The sequence below is a fragment of the Sparus aurata genome, chromosome 12 (genome assembly GCF_900880675.1).
Source record: "Sparus aurata chromosome 12, fSpaAur1.1, whole genome shotgun sequence".
In the NCBI taxonomy this organism is placed as follows: Eukaryota; Metazoa; Chordata; class Actinopteri; order Spariformes; family Sparidae; genus Sparus; species Sparus aurata.
Genome location: NC_044198.1, coordinates 13202162 through 13218029, shown reverse-complemented (window position 1 = coordinate 13218029; position 15868 = coordinate 13202162). Strand labels below are relative to the sequence as shown.

The following is a 15868-nucleotide window of genomic DNA, read 5'->3' as shown; positions in this document are numbered from 1 at the left end:
CTGTGACAGGAGAGAAGAGACAGAAAGTTCCTTTAACATCCTCTCAACTTCTCTTCATGATGAGGTATAGTCTTATAAACTCCAGAAACACCCATGGGTCAAGTCTGGTCAAGGGCCATTCTTGCATTTACCAATCCCACATCTTTCCCTCCCTCAATTCTTCCCAACATCTCTTCTATCAACTATCATTTAAAGGCATAAAATGCGCCACTGCAAATGAATATCACTTCCATATATCAGTTATCGGTCTCCTGGATTTCTTATAATCCGTATTGGTGTCAGTCCTAAAAAAAAAAACATATCGGTCGACCCCTAATTTAACACAATGGTTAAATGCAATGTCATTTTTAATCCATTCATTCACCCGTGCCTTTTCAAAGCACGCTGGGTAGATGTCTGGTGTCTTTCCTTCGCTGGTTGGCCTCATCCTCACAGACGGTTATTAGAGAAGAGTTCATTTACAACACTAATTAATGCAGGTCTAGAAACTGGGGCACACAAAATGAATCCCCCCCACCACCACTAACCCCGCATCTTTGTTCACGCATTCAGACAAAAACATAAAGCTGAGAGAGGAAGCGCTTGAAGAGGCCAACTACAAACTGGGTCAAGGTTCAAAGAATTTGAACACAGAGCGCGGCATCTCCGGGGAAATTTTCAACAACCTCCCTCTGACCTGCTTCTGCGGCGGGCGCTATCACTTTCTCTGAGTGAAAATAACATCTCAGCTGGCACAGAGTGGTTCTGCCTACGATTAAGTGCGCTGCCCTTTTACGAGGAGAGGTGGGAGAAGACGGAGGGAACGAGGAACAAAGGTCAGAAAGAAGAATTGGACTACAAGGGACTTGTCTCACGCTCAGTGGGGTGATGCATTTCATTGACGTTGAAGTTGTGACTTCCGCTGAACTAAAACTGTTCGGCTTCCAGGGGAGAGAGTACAGTCAGCGTTTCGGGGAATCTGATGTGTAACAGCTGAGGGGAAGACATCGTGCGTCTCCTGAATGCCACTGAAGACCTTTTTTGCTCATCTCCTCCCACTCCCACATTCAACAGAGCCGCACTTCACAGAGAGCTGGCCGGGCCTCCTCGGTGCTGACTCACACTAATAACATGCCACGGCAGTTTCCAGAGTTCAAACACAAACACACAGGACGCACTCCAGATCACACCAATAGTAAGCTTTTCTGCAGCTTTACAACAGCTACTTAAGTCCTTTTTTGTGCATCCACTATCTCTGTTTGATTGCATTTCATGAATGCTTGGCTCACACAGGCCCGTACACAAACATATGCTCTTACAGTCGCAGAGGGAGGAGAGAAAAACAGCGAGGAAGAACAATGCCAGTGTGTCCAGGGCCCAACTGACCTTCAGCCCACCCACTGCTCGCTCCGTGTACTCGCTGCCGCCTGTGGGCGGGTGCTGCCCACCGCGCCTGCTTGGACCAACGGCATCCTGCCAGGCAAAGACAACATAGAGGCTGTGTGTGTGTGTGTGTGTGTGTGTGTATGTGTGTGTGTGTGTGTGTTTGTGTGCAAACAGTCTCTTCCCACAATGCCAAACCTTGCAGCACACCAAACCGAGTAGTGCACCACACAGTCTTCATTCATATTTAGCGTTAGCATGTGCCATTGCTGTTATTGTGAAACTCCTGCACATATGCTGTTATTTATATACTTCATAACTTCTTCCACAGACTCCAAAACTCAATATGTTGATGTATTCATTAACACCTTTCTTCAACCTCTTCATTAGTTTTTTGTTTTTTGTACAAAGTCACTTTGTAAAGACTGAATTGCGCGGAGGCATCATTTCAGATAAGACTGTATGTGTTTGAATAGCACATGACTGAGTTACCAGATCTAACTTTTTAGAGCTTCCTGAGCTCGAGCAAGCACAGGGCAAAAGCTGTTGGCAGAATATTTCGAAATGAGGTACAAACTGAACTATGGGGAAGGAGGTGAGATGGTGTATATGAAAATGTTTTAAAAACTGATACACTGTCAAAAAACACAGGGTGTGGATGTGAAAAACACTAAGCTGGAAATAAGTGAGAGACATCCCGGCATGTTTATTTTTTTCCCCGACCCAAGCTCTCTGCTCTCGTGTGAGAGGCGTACCACCTCCAGCTTACTTGTTTTTGAATCTTCCCACCACCTTGCTTTGGGGAAAAAAATACTATGCATGTGCACGCGTAAGTGTGTGTGGAATGTATTTAGTGCCCACACAGCCTCGAGGCCGAAAATACTGTGCACCCAGACAACCATTTTTAGACCAGAGCCACCTCTGGGCTTAAAGAGGGCACAGTCACGGACATAAAACCACAATCATGAATAATACTGATAAACTGTAGAAAGATGAGGATACATGAAATGCAGAGTAAACCACCGCAGCTCTGACTGTGTGTCGTCTGGGGAATGTATGTCTCTAATGTAGAGCACACAAGAGCTGCACGGCAAACAGCCCAAGTTTATCTGCTTCTTACAAATAAAATGAGACACTCCAGCAGTTCATGTCCACACTCTAACAACTTAGCATATTACTGATACTGGATGTGTCCGCACTGTCCAATTGCGTGATGGACTGAGCTTTACAAGTCGGTTAATGGGTCACTACAGCCTGTGGTCGTCAAACACCAGGCCTTTGGTCGGCCCACGTCTGACCTCAACTCGGCCCAGACGCTGTTTCTAACGTCGCTGTGAGTCAGTTCCCCTCTGTCCGTCCTCTGACGTCATACATAAACTTCTGCCTATATCTAACGTCCTCTTTCTTTGTCTTTTGCTGTGTATTCTTTCTCTTCAGCTTAGTGCGAACAGACCGCCTGTGTTTCAGCCGATTTGTGGCCTCCACAGCTGGCCTCTTCATCCTCATGCGGCTCACAGATCAGCATCTTCCTCTTCCTGCTCTGAGCTGCCTCTCTTTCCCCTCCCCTCTCTTGTTTACCAAACAAGCCCCCGGAAAAGAATAAACTGCAAATATGACAGAAACGCTAACAGGTATGCCTATAGAGCAGGGGCAAATACACAAACACAGTGGTGCTTTCTCTAAAAAAAAATATATATATATATATACTCCACCTATTGATTTCTTCCTGGAGCCATTCGGCAAAATAAAACAACCAAACTGTGTTTTAAGACACACACACATGCTCATACGCACACACATTCCTGTAAAATGTTTACATGGAAACAGTGTTTGGGAGGGGAACAGGTCTCTTTCCTGCTGCAGGTGGAAAACCACAGTCACATGGGGAATAGCTGCTGCTCCGCTGCCATGGCAACACATGGGTCTTTCCAAAACAATACCAGAGGCAGGGGCAGGGGTGTCAGGGTGTCATGTGACAATGATCTGCTGATGGGACGTCCTATATTATAGAAGACTAGGACATCAAATACTGTGCATGGGAGCTATTAAATCATTGCAGCTTCTGTGTGCTGTATATGGTCACAGTCAAGGGATTTTTTTTTTAGAGACTGAGACACTTTGAAAAGGCTGGATTGTGCACCTGATTGTGTAGTTTGTGTGCTGTCAAACAATCTAAGAATCTGAGGAGATTAGGGCTTTGTATCGAAACTCAATCAAACCTTCTAGATCACAGAGAAGAGTTACCAAAGGTTGGCTCTCAATATAAAAGTACATACAGAATCTTAAAGGACTGGTTCAACATTTTGGCAAATTTGCATATTTGGATTAAAAGGTACAATATCTAAGAATCAAATGCATACTTCAAACAATGGCGGCGGCATATCACAAGAGCAACCGCTAACTGCAGCTAACTGTTCATTTAGAAATACAGCTAGCTGTCCCGGCTGCGAGCTCATAACACAAGGGGAGTGTTGGTGTTGTTGACACAGTGAACGGCCACCAAGAGGACTGGGGCTAGCTGGTTATTATGCTAACGTTGGTAGATATCTCTGCAACGCACTACTTAGGAGTCTTTGACATGTCATCAAAACTGATGTTTCCTCACATTCTGTTGCTAAGTTTACGTACATTTTTTAAAGTTTTAGACTGAAATGTTCACATATTGCACCTTTAAACAATCTGCCATAATATACAGTTGGTGCCTTGTTGTAATGAGACCTCATCTTGGGATGCCACTCAACACTGTTCATTTTGTCTCAAGCTATGCCTACTTTATTTCCATACTTCTTCTCTCTGCCCTTTTCTTCGACTTCGTCTCATCCAGAGAGTCTCATCCATAAAAGATACAACATCTACGCATGCTTTTACAGTGCTGAAGTGCAATAGTTAAGCACTCTGAATGTTCTAACCCTCCATTTTCCTAACTCATTCTCACAAATGCAAGGAATTACAAGGCTCGTCTGAGTTTAACTGCAATAAAAGAGAGCTGTGGCTAACAGACAAAGGAAACAATTGTTGCCTAAAGCCCTCCAGTGCTCTGTGTGGTACCGAAACTAAAAAAACAACAAGGAAAGTAGCCACCGTTAAGACAGAAATAATTATGGAATCTACAATTATAAGATAGGAAAATGATGAATGGCAATAAAGAGAGGGAAGACAGAGACAATGCGACAGATTGAGGGCCATGAAATTGGAGAGAGAGCGAGAGGGAGGGAGAGACTCTCAAAGGAGGCATAAGATATCCTCGATAGTGAGAGCTGCCTCTCCACCCGCACCCCCATCACCCTTTCCACTCAGCATGGTCGTCATAAATCTGCCCCGGCTGCTGACGCCTTTATTGGCCTCTGGGAGGAGGCCTGTCATCCTAACACTGCCAATATAAATCCCACAAACACATTCACACACTCACCTTAAAGCCCCACCCAGTCCCACAGGATCCTAATGTTACGCTACGACACTCACAGCCCTCAGTCTTAATCCAGCTATTTCATTTGAATGTAATCTAAGATTGAACGGTGTGTTTTAATGGTTTCCTTCAGCTCCCCCCACCACCATAAATCTGATTCATATACAGTGTGCTGGTAGGGTACAGTGGATTTGGGAGGGCTAAGCTTTTTGAAGAGGCCAGGTCTGGATACTGGAGATAAATAAGATGCAGCCCCGTCTCCTCAATAATGTGGCAATTTCCAGGACTGCCCATCAAAAATGGCGTCACATATGCAGGGTTGGATCGGGTCGCTCCGGCCGCTTCTAAATTTTCAGCCACTATTCTCCAGCTGGACTGACATTATTGGCAGACAGTGTTGTTTTTGTTTTACATTTTTAAACTGCATTTCAATCAAGCGTCACGTCACGTGTATCGTCCAAAACCCGACCATGACCTCGTTTCACTTTTCACTTTAAACATGTCGGCTAACGAAAGGCATAGTTGGTAGCTTCTGTTAGCTACATAACAGCTACCCTTACAGTTAAACCATGTAAAGTGAGTATGTAGAAAATCTTTATCATACCTTCATGTTACAATCGGTTTTGTTTTTCATTATTTCCTAGTAATGCGTGATGCGCTGCTAATTAAATAACAAAAAACTAGTGCGAGTCTGAACCTACGAAGAGCCGGTGCAGCAATGACAGAATGGGAACTGGGGTGGGAGATGCCGCAAGGAGAGATAAAGAAAGAGAGAGAGAGACAGAGACAGAGACAGAGAGAGGGCACCCCTTCCCCTGAGTTCCTCCATCCTCTGAATATCCAATTTAGAGACAATTCAACACAGATGGGAGGGGGGCTGGTAGACGAGCAAAAGTGGAAAGCTGTGGAAATTAAAGTGAAGCCTCAGCTACAACATCGCTGGGGGGGACAGACATGCCGTCAAATGAACTTGAACACAGCGTTACTCCCCGTAATCCTCCTGCGACGGCACAGGCACTTGACAGCAGTTAATTTGATAAATGCCACTATCTTGTCATTAAAGGGCAGAGATGGAGAAGGTGGCTATATGCTTACAGGCCTCGATATCTGCAATTCGGGCGAGGAAATCTGGAGGTGTGGCTCCTTTCTGCTTCTCTCTTTTCTACACCACGGAGACTGTTTAGACAGGAGTTCTTAGCTCTCACTTCAGGTCACATTTGGCACTTTGCTTCCATTGAGTGTAACTGGATTTGGAAGCGAAATGACTCTCACAAGATAAAGATGACTCCTAAAGGCATTCTTCACAGAATTGCTGCAAAAGATACGACTGACCTGGATTGCATGTAACAAGCGAAGAGCGTGTTTGCCTACACAAATCACCGTCCCTGCAGAGGCAATGTGTCCCTGGAAGCTTGTTTGAGTTTTTATGAATTTATTCTTGTGCTTCAATCGCTCCTTTGAGAGGACAGAGAGGTCCGCACATCGCCAAAGATGAAAGGGGGTGACTTTTCCCACCTTGATTTTTCAATAATAGTCAATTTAATATAATCATTATTTCACCAGTCACCACCAGTGAACTCCTTGTCCCTGCTTCCTGGCAGTATTAACATTGCTCGAGTTGAGAAATCATAATAAACCAATTTGTTTCCTGGAGGTAATCTCTTCGCCTCAGCGTTGATAATCTCTGTGGAAACGACCCAGCAGCAGCAGCAGCAGCAGCCGGTTTCAGTTATAAAGCTGGGATCATCGCCAAAGTCAGAGACGCTGCTCCTTAAAAAACAAACAGCGCCCCCTGCAGTGGCATAATCTTCCCCTTTGTCTCAGGATGGAGAGATGAAAGGAAAAATCAACATGGGAGAGGGCCCGGCCTGCGATCGCACCACAGTCGGAAGCAGGAACAGATACATGAAGATACTTGTATGTGTGTGTGCAGTGGTGCTGTGTTTTCTGTGTGGCTTCACAATCCTGCAGTTCGTGCTTAGACGTTTAAGAAAAAAAAAAAAAAAAACATATTTAAATATCCGCGTGGTTTTGTGTGCTTTCCTAAACTACTCATGTTGACAGATGCAAACACTGTCTCCATGTCATCACCCTCAGCCACGGAGGAAGAAACGATGTCTGAGTTACTTCCAACTGAAGCGTTGCCGGTGGCGTCGTAATATGCTGCTTACTGCGATCCAAAAGAACAACTTCTTAACTATTAAAACCCAGTTGGAGTTTCCTTTGATGCTGACAGGTTTCACATTTTTGAATTAAATCTTTAACAGCGGGTCTGCTTTGTCTCAGGGTTATTGTTGATACGTCTGCGGGTGGCAGACAAGATCAAGTTAAGTAAAGATAAATATAAAATGTTGAGATTTAACACATCAAAGTCTGGTTATAGGTCGTTGGGAGTTGTACGGACACTTAAGTGGCTCCAGAGGGAGGATGCATCGCCTCAAGTGATCTCATTTGAATCTTGATTTTTATTAGGCCTGATCGGGTTAAAGGTGACTGTCAGATCTTGGTGGAGGTATGCACTCTACTCAGTCTCCTTCTAGTTGGCTAATTGTTTCAGCATCCATCCTTATTGAGCGTGCAGAGGTTTGTTGCCAGAGGACACGGCGTCCCAAGTCGGGTATAAGATATGGTAAAGACACACTGCGAGACAAGGAATAGAGAAAGGATTTTATAAGAAAAAGGGAAGACGGATGAAAGAAGGGGATGACAAAAGTTGACGAGCAGGCAGGTAAGCAGACATAAATCACAGCAACTGACCCGAACACAAAAATAAACACAGTTCTGGTATAAATAAAGACACGGACACAAAGATAATCACACAGCCAATCACAGACAGAGCCACAAAGTCTGTGACTGACAGACAGACATATGTGGCATCTTGTGCGATGTGTCAGCTTCCCTCTGCGATGTGTGTTTTACATCCTCCCCTGTACCATTTCTCTCCCACTTTTTTCTGTCTTAAGTCTACATCTCTTGTATTCTCTCTCTCTCCCTCCTGCCACCACTTTTCCTTTGATCGCTCAAGACTTTCAAGGAGAGAGCCCTCCCGTCTCAGCGGACGCTTCCTCAACACGAATACACCGCTCTATATTCGTCCTGCAAGACGGACCCCTTGATTCCACGAGCGCCTGTCGCGTCGTCTCTGTCAACTGCTAAAGTCATTAGGAAGGAGTCTCATTACCCCGATCCCCGAAGCATTATGGGGGAAATAAGCGTTCAAATTGCAGCAAAATCACACAGAGACTCTGATTAATAATACAGCATGCTAAATTACCAGCCCCGCGCTGGAACACGGGCAGCGCTCATTAGACTGCGGTTTCTACAGGCGAAGATGGTAATGTGTGATGAGAAATAGAGGATGCCTGGCTTTTAGGTTGTTAAGTCAGCAAATGGAAGACAGCGAGAGTTTAACATAGATGGGTGACGATGGGTGTTTAGTGGTATTTATGGTATGTGCATTGTCTTGCTTCGGGCATCTGCGGAAGGTAGTCACAATAATAACACTTCACTTTCTCCCCGACACAACAGAGCTTTTTTCTTTCTCTAACTTCCACCAACTAAATACTACCTTTCCTTTTTTGCTCTTTGCTGTCTCCCTGCGCTTTCCTCTCATTTCCTCTCCACGTTGGTCATTGCAGGAGCCAGTCTGCGATCTCACCGCGGCGGTAAATCTTGAGGGCAGACCTCGGCCCCTCTGACACTCCTTAATGCATCATGAGCACCACAGCGATTGCGTTTGTTTCTGTGTGGGTGGAAGACCAGCCTCATTAATTTATCTACACTGGAGCCGGTGCTTAAATCTCCATGGCTATCTGCAAAAACACTCCGCGGGCCCATCGTAAGTAATGTGTGGGTTTTAAATGCTCTGGTGTGTGAGATTAAAATAGAATGAATGCGACTGACATGAGTGCATTTTCTTTATCTTTGCAACAGTGGGTGAACCGGGTTACCCAACATGCCACAGTCTGACCGAAACACTTCGTCATGACTGGCCTCAACCCATGTTTAATGCAAATCCCCTTGTGAAAACCACAACACAAGAACACGATAAATGGAATACGAATATGGCACAGTCTGGATCAACTTCATAGAAGAAGTTGAGCGGAAAACAGTTGTTGGGTTGAACATTTTCGATATAACTCAGTGCGAAAAACGTGAATAAGTGAGAGGCTTTAATATAACCCTACTCAAATATGTTGCATCATGAGTCTCAATAGTTGCCAGTTTGTGGAAAAAATGTAAATATGGCTGTGGTGTGCAATATACGCCCAGCAGACTGTAGTGCCCTAACTTAAGCTCAATAGCGTTAGCGACATCAACATTAGCTAGCATTAGAGACGTTAACATTATCTATCGCGCGTTAGCAACTTTGATGTTAGCTAGCTGGCGATGGCATCATTAGGTAGTGCAACAAACTGACAAACACTTGAGGGGGCAGATGAAGATAAAAGATGTGACAATTCGTCCTGAGGGAGACATGATTGTCTGTTCCCATCCATGACAAGCTATCCACTCAAAACATTTCAACTCATATCACACATGTCAGCACCATGGTGTTTTAAAACAAGGAATGTCTACTGAAAAGACAACATATGAACACACTGTTTAACAAAATATTATCACACAATCACAGGTGTGAAGTGTTTTCTTGTGTCTGTTGCTGGAGGGTGGAGGCACTCAAGGCCCCTGAGCGGATCGAAGGTCGGAGGTGAGAGGTTAACGCATTGGTGGAGAGGGGACAAAGGTCACATGGGTTTTCTGTTACTCTGCATCTTCATATGTGTGTGTTTGTGTATCTATGTGAGCCTCGAGCAGGGGAGCTGAAATCCAATTAACAAACGGCATTACGACTTCAATCAATAAAACCACTAGCTGGGAAATTCATCCCTGCCCCCTTCAGACATTGACAACACATACCTCCCCCTAAAAATAATGTCGCGTCTTGAAAACAAGAAAGGGCCTGTAGCTGGACGCTCAACTGGACAAAAGCGACAAAAAGCTGAAAACAACTGACAGACCCAACAAATTAGTTACAAACCAAATGACATTTAGATCTGTCTGTATCAGTCTAGATAGATCAAATATGGTTGTCATGTTGCTGTAAAATTCTGGGCATGAGATGCCAACCCGTTGTGCCGAGGGCGAATGGAAAATGTATTTTTGAAAGATGATAAAAACAACCAATGAAAAATATGACACGTTAAAATACGAAACCAGGGAGCAATCTCACTGTCGACGAGGGATGCACGCTATTCTTTGCTGATAACACTTTACTGTGAACTACTAAACCTTGTTAAGAAGGAGAGCTACCTAGCTGTTAGCTGTTTGGCAGCTGGTGGGCATCAGAGTCTTGTGGTATGTTTGGCTACCGGAGCTAACAGCTAATGGAGCCAATAAAAGTCCCAGCTAATGGAGCTAACGCTAAACACACAGCCAAACTGAGTCTCTGCTCTGAGGAACAGCAGCTTGAAGTCAACACAAAACGAGGATCCAGTAAATAAATGACCAGAAGTACTTCGGCTAATTGCACTTTGGAGGTGAAGGTACACTGAGTGCCAATACTTCTTAAAAAACAACAAGAAATGACAGTAACACAGATTTTGGGACAGCTTCCAATTCACTTAGGGATGGTCAAAAATGCTTTTTGGGATGGTGGTAGTAAATTAGTCTGGAGGCCTGTGTGGATCCATTTTCAGACACAGCATCAGGACAGTTATCCTCCACATTTCTTTCAGCTTTGTTTTAGCCCTGCACGGACAGGAATGGCGAGTACGTGTTCATTTAATACAGCCCGACAGAGGCTCATGATGTGGAAACAGAAGCAAAGCGTACTGAATAATTGTTCCGCATCAATGTCTGATGTGTGAAAGAGAATTTGACACTTAAAAGTGATGAGTGCTGTGCCATTACTTTCTACTTGGATATGAGACTTCATGCTGACAGCTGTCAAAGGCGACTGATTGAGTTATAGTCTATGACGGGCCACAATATTTTATAAAGGTAAATCATTTGTCCGACAGGAAGGTGTTCGAGGAGAAGAAAAAAAGATTATTGCTCAGTTTTATTTTCACCACATGATTTTCAGGCCCACATACAGACAGAATACACTTAGTACTGAGCATGCTGTTGTACTTTTATTGTTTTTTTTTAGCTTACTTAGAAAATAGGCTTGATCTGATACTATACTGTATTCCACAGTATCTAATTAATGCAATTATATAACAATTAAATGACTGCATCAAATTAACAAATTAACATTTTCCCAAGGTATTGTACTTAAGTAAAATTTTAGGATAGTCTACTTAAGAGTATTTCTGTTTTATGAAACATCAACCATTACCTCTCTACATTTTGGATGCAAACACTTATTTTTATTCAAGTACAAAACAAAAATATAGTCAGGAGTTTGCATTTTGTCTTCAGGTTTCGTCTGGGTCCTCAAGTTTTCACCCACAGTCCAAAGACTTGAAGTTTTGGTTAACTGGTGACTCTAAAATGCCCAGTAAAGTAGATTTGAGCATGAATGGTCGTCTGTCTTTATGTGTCAGCCCTGTGATTGACTGGCGACCTGTCCTAGTTTTACCTCGCCTGTCGCCCCAGTGTCAGCTGGGATCGGCTGCAAAACTCCATGACCCTAGATGGTGATGGATGGATGGATGGATGGATGGATGGATGGATGGATGGATGGGTTATAGATTAAGCTACACAGCAGCAGCATTTATAAAGTAGTTAAAATCGGCATCATGTTTACAAGCTGTTCCATCACTGTTGCACTGCTTAATACATGAATCACTATAATCCAGTAATACAGAAGATGAAAGTTTATAATTGCACCTCTAAGGCACAGCTGATGTACCCTTGACATCGGGCACTTATTTGTTCCCTTGTGGTTTTTACCTTAAAGAGTCCAGTCTGGAGTCAAGAGTATGTCTACACTTTGATATTGCCAATTTTACTTTAAAATGTACTATATTTTTTTTAAACATCTGGCAAGTTCTTCCACCACTCGCAGATGGTTTCAGCTTGAAACAAGAGACCAAGACAAAATCACTAAAATGGTTTTTTAATTTCCTGGGAGAAGTGACTTTACGAGAGCTACGTTTCACGTGATCATGTGTCACACCTTCTATAAAGTGCAGTGGCTACGAGTTTTATGGATATGGGATTACGTTATATGTACTGTTCAGGTGGCGCAGGACTGCAAGAGTCCCACATAATGGAAATACAGTCTGTTTCCTAATTGTGTAAAGCCCTAACATGTGCCCACCTGAAGTGCCACTGCCTTCTCTCCAGTGTAGGCCTCAGCTTTTAAAATCCTTGGAAAAAAAATTAATGCGGTAAAGTGCAAGTGGCTCATATGTTCTTCCAACCGTGCTGCCTGGAACTGCATCCAGTCATTTTATGTTCATCATACAGTAGGCAAGACATTCGATGCCTGTGTGTTGCTGGCATTATTTCATCTCCAGGGCACATCACATCATCCCCATTACAATCCCCAGGGGCCTGTAAAGCAGCTAATGTTGCACTCCTGCTGCCGTTGCTCCTGAGATTGTCTCCAAGAAACAAATCAGAAACCCGGTTGTCCCTCTCTTTGAAACAACTGAACTTTTGCCTCTCTATAATATACTGCACATATATAGCCAACACGGATGGCTTCAAGCCATTAAAAATCTATTTTAATATTCAAAATTGACATCAAATCGTAATTAAGGTACAACAGTTGGCAGTTACATAAAAAGTCCAATATAAGCCCATGATTTCATTTCCTGAATCGCAGCAGGCCACTTAAGAATAACACTGAAAATAAAGTCTCACTACTTTAGACTGATGCATTTCCTGTCAAACCAGGACAGTGCATTTTAAAACTCTTACCCAGAGGGATACCAGTAACAGGAGTAAACACAAAAGTGCAAGAAATGTGTGCTTTTTGGCGTGGAATTATGATTAGGCACGTGACCTGTAAAGTCAGCTATGGCCTGGATTATACTGCCTAAAAGTTTAAAGTGCACAGATGAATTCAGTAGCTTGTCACGCAGACAAGTTAGCACGGTCAGAGCAAATTGTAGGTACAGATTGTGGATGTATGTCCACCCACTGATGACGCAATTTACATCATGGACATAGATCCTAGAGAACCCTGGAGGACCCCTTGCACATTCGTGGATATGAAAAGTAATATATTGGCTGAAAGGAGACATGTTATGCATTTTCGTGTTTTTCGTGTTTTATACAGGCTCTATTCCAAGGAAAATGGTGCTCCTGAAGTGATTGAAGCACCTTGTCAGTCCACCCGCTTTTAATTCTGTGACTTCTTGACATCACACTACATCACCACCATTTCACACATCAGACTAATTTGTGCCTGTGTTCACATTAGAAGTAAAGCTAACTGGAAGCTGAAAACACAACAGAGCCGACTGGAGACACGGTAAACGGTCCTGGCTCAGGCGTTTGTGAGATGACCAATCAGAGCAGACTGAGTATTCGGAGGGGAACCTTAAAGAGACAGGATCTAAAACAGAGCGTTTCAGACGGAGGGCGAATACAGTGCTGCAGCGTTAGGAATGCACTTTAAGACGTGAGGCATGGGAGAACATCATCATATGCTCGATCCAACCTGAAAAACTGAAAACGGCTCCACTCTGTTCACCTTAACCCTGTCCCCTCTCCCACGGCTCATGGCTCAGACATCACAGCCTGCAGCGGCGCTTATCACCGGCAAACAGCAGAACGGGCACAAAAGGCCCCAATCTGCCTAATCTCTGGTCAAACACAAGCCACAGCATCATCGCTGCTCAGGGCAATAAACTGCTGCTTTGTGTCGGAGCCGTTCAGGGGACACGCGTTAGGACTTTGCTAATCGGACCGTAGAGATTTCCCAAAGCCCATCTACAGGGGAACTGCTGCCTGGGTTACCACAGCCGCAAGGAAGAGCATTTCATCTCTGATTAGGTAACCTGTCGGGATACAGAAGGGTTTTTTTATTCATTCCACTTAGGAAAAATAACCAGAAGGAATGAAGTTTTCCAGGGTAATATCTACTGAATGTTATTTTTTGTTCAAATTAGCAAAAAAAAAGGGGCAAACGGTGAACCACTCAGAAACACTGACGCAGACTTTATGGTATGCATGCCACCTTCAAAACAGAACAGGAGGGGGAAAAAAAAATGCAAAATCGCATTCCACCATAAGGTAAGCTGTCATCCGAACATCCTCTCAAAGCAATTCTCACCCGATCCGATGGTTGCCATGGAATTTCTGTGGCCTCCGTCTCTTCTTCTCTAATCTTCCCCTCCTTCCCCCCTCTTTATGCTGGCACTGGGCCAGTCTGACTGTCTGCCAGTTTCAAGGGTCCCAGCATCAATTACCTGCACCCAGTGCTCATACTATATTCCCATAATGGCTCTAAAACCTGCCCACACACACACACTCACACACACACACACACACACACACACACACACACACACACACACATTTACAACATACAGGCCTCGCCCCCACACGCTGCCTGATCAAATACACACTCATGAGATACAAGAGCATATCGACTCGCAGCCTTCCTCTATTCATGTGAACACACACGCACGGTTTCACAAATTGAGGACACTGAATAATTAGCAAGATGAAAAAAAAAAAATATGGAGTCAGTGCCTACACAGACAGTCATTTCAATTATCTCTATTCCTCTGGCTGTCTGGATGCTGTCTCTTGAAGGTTATGGGCTCAGCTCACCACAGTCTCCTCGGGGACATTGTCAAGAGAAGCCAGCTTTGCTATTTGATTCCCGTCCATGCAGGATCCCATGATGTCCTCACTGTGGCGAGAAACCGCCGTGTCTCCATCCCACCTGGAAGCGACAGCTGTCTTTCATACTATATAAAACTTCAGATTTTATGAACGATGAAGGATTTTTGATAGACTCCACAGTATACTAGTGATGCCAAGACCAACAATGGCTCGCAGCCAAGCCAACTGCATGGCATTACTGGTCTCTGCATTGTGATATGATAAACAGGGACGTCTGAATGAAGCAACCTTGTCTCCACCCCTTACTCCCACTCCCGCTCCGAAATCCTCCCAGGTATTTACTGGATGCGTTTAGCCCAGGCCTGGTCTCCTTGGCAACAAGACCTAGCAGGGAGACACAGGAAGCTCTGCGTAGACCTGTGTGTATGTATGTGTGTGTAAGTTCTTTATCTGTTCCTCTCTGGAAACACATGCATGTACATTGTCCTCCATCGCTCTGCCGCAAGGACACGACTCATAATAACCCAGCGTCACACTGACAGTTACCGCCTACACACAAGCCAACATGGGAATAATGCTGAAAATAGGAAAAACTAAAGCAAACACAGATGCTTTCCATGAACCATCCACCCTATCATTCAAGACATTAGTATGAACATAAATTAATTACTAAAAATGTTCAAGTTTTCAAACTGTCCAGCCAACATAGTGCAGATGAGAGAGGGAGAGGTGTTGATGAAAATGCTGATACGCTCGTTGGGGTCCTTCAGTTATTACCGCAGGCTCAAGTGGTAAGCTTAAGTAGCATCAGCATGTTTTTAATTACTTATTTGCCCTGGGGTTTGCCTCTCAGGCAACATACAGTACATGATTCCTTCTCTTGTTGCCAGAGGTTGTTGGGGCTGTTTGCAGCCTGAAAGGACTGAAGGACTGTGACCTCTCCTGCATGTTTTCAAAGTTTTAAAAAAAGTAACCTGCTTGCCATTGAGCATACCCCAGCAACAGTTCAGATCCACTCTCCAATCCAGTAATTGGCAGTGATGCTTCTAAAAGATGAGGCGCATCCCCAATAAAACAGGGTGAAGAAGAAGACAATGTGATTGGCTGCACTGTATAGCAAGTTCAAATGAGACACTGGAGCTAGAAGACCCACTTGCTTTGTTTAAATCAGCTGTGTGGGAGAGCGGTGTGGTGGATCAGATGAGGATGGTGTGTCGGATCGACACCTGTATGTCTGTGGAAACGCGGCGAACATACACAACACAAAATGTGAACATCACACATGTTAGGCAGCATCACCCACGTGTCAATCACCAGAGCGAGGCAAAAAGAACAGGGGTCCAGCAACTG

General features: G+C 44.2%; 1 protein-coding gene across 1 annotated transcript in view; it reads right to left on the bottom strand.

The window, feature by feature from the left end:
* The window catches only part of bcr (BCR activator of RhoGEF and GTPase), a 91543-nt gene that overhangs the window by 38943 nt on the left and 36732 nt on the right, over positions 1-15868 (bottom strand). The gene's annotated exons all lie outside the window — the stretch shown is intronic.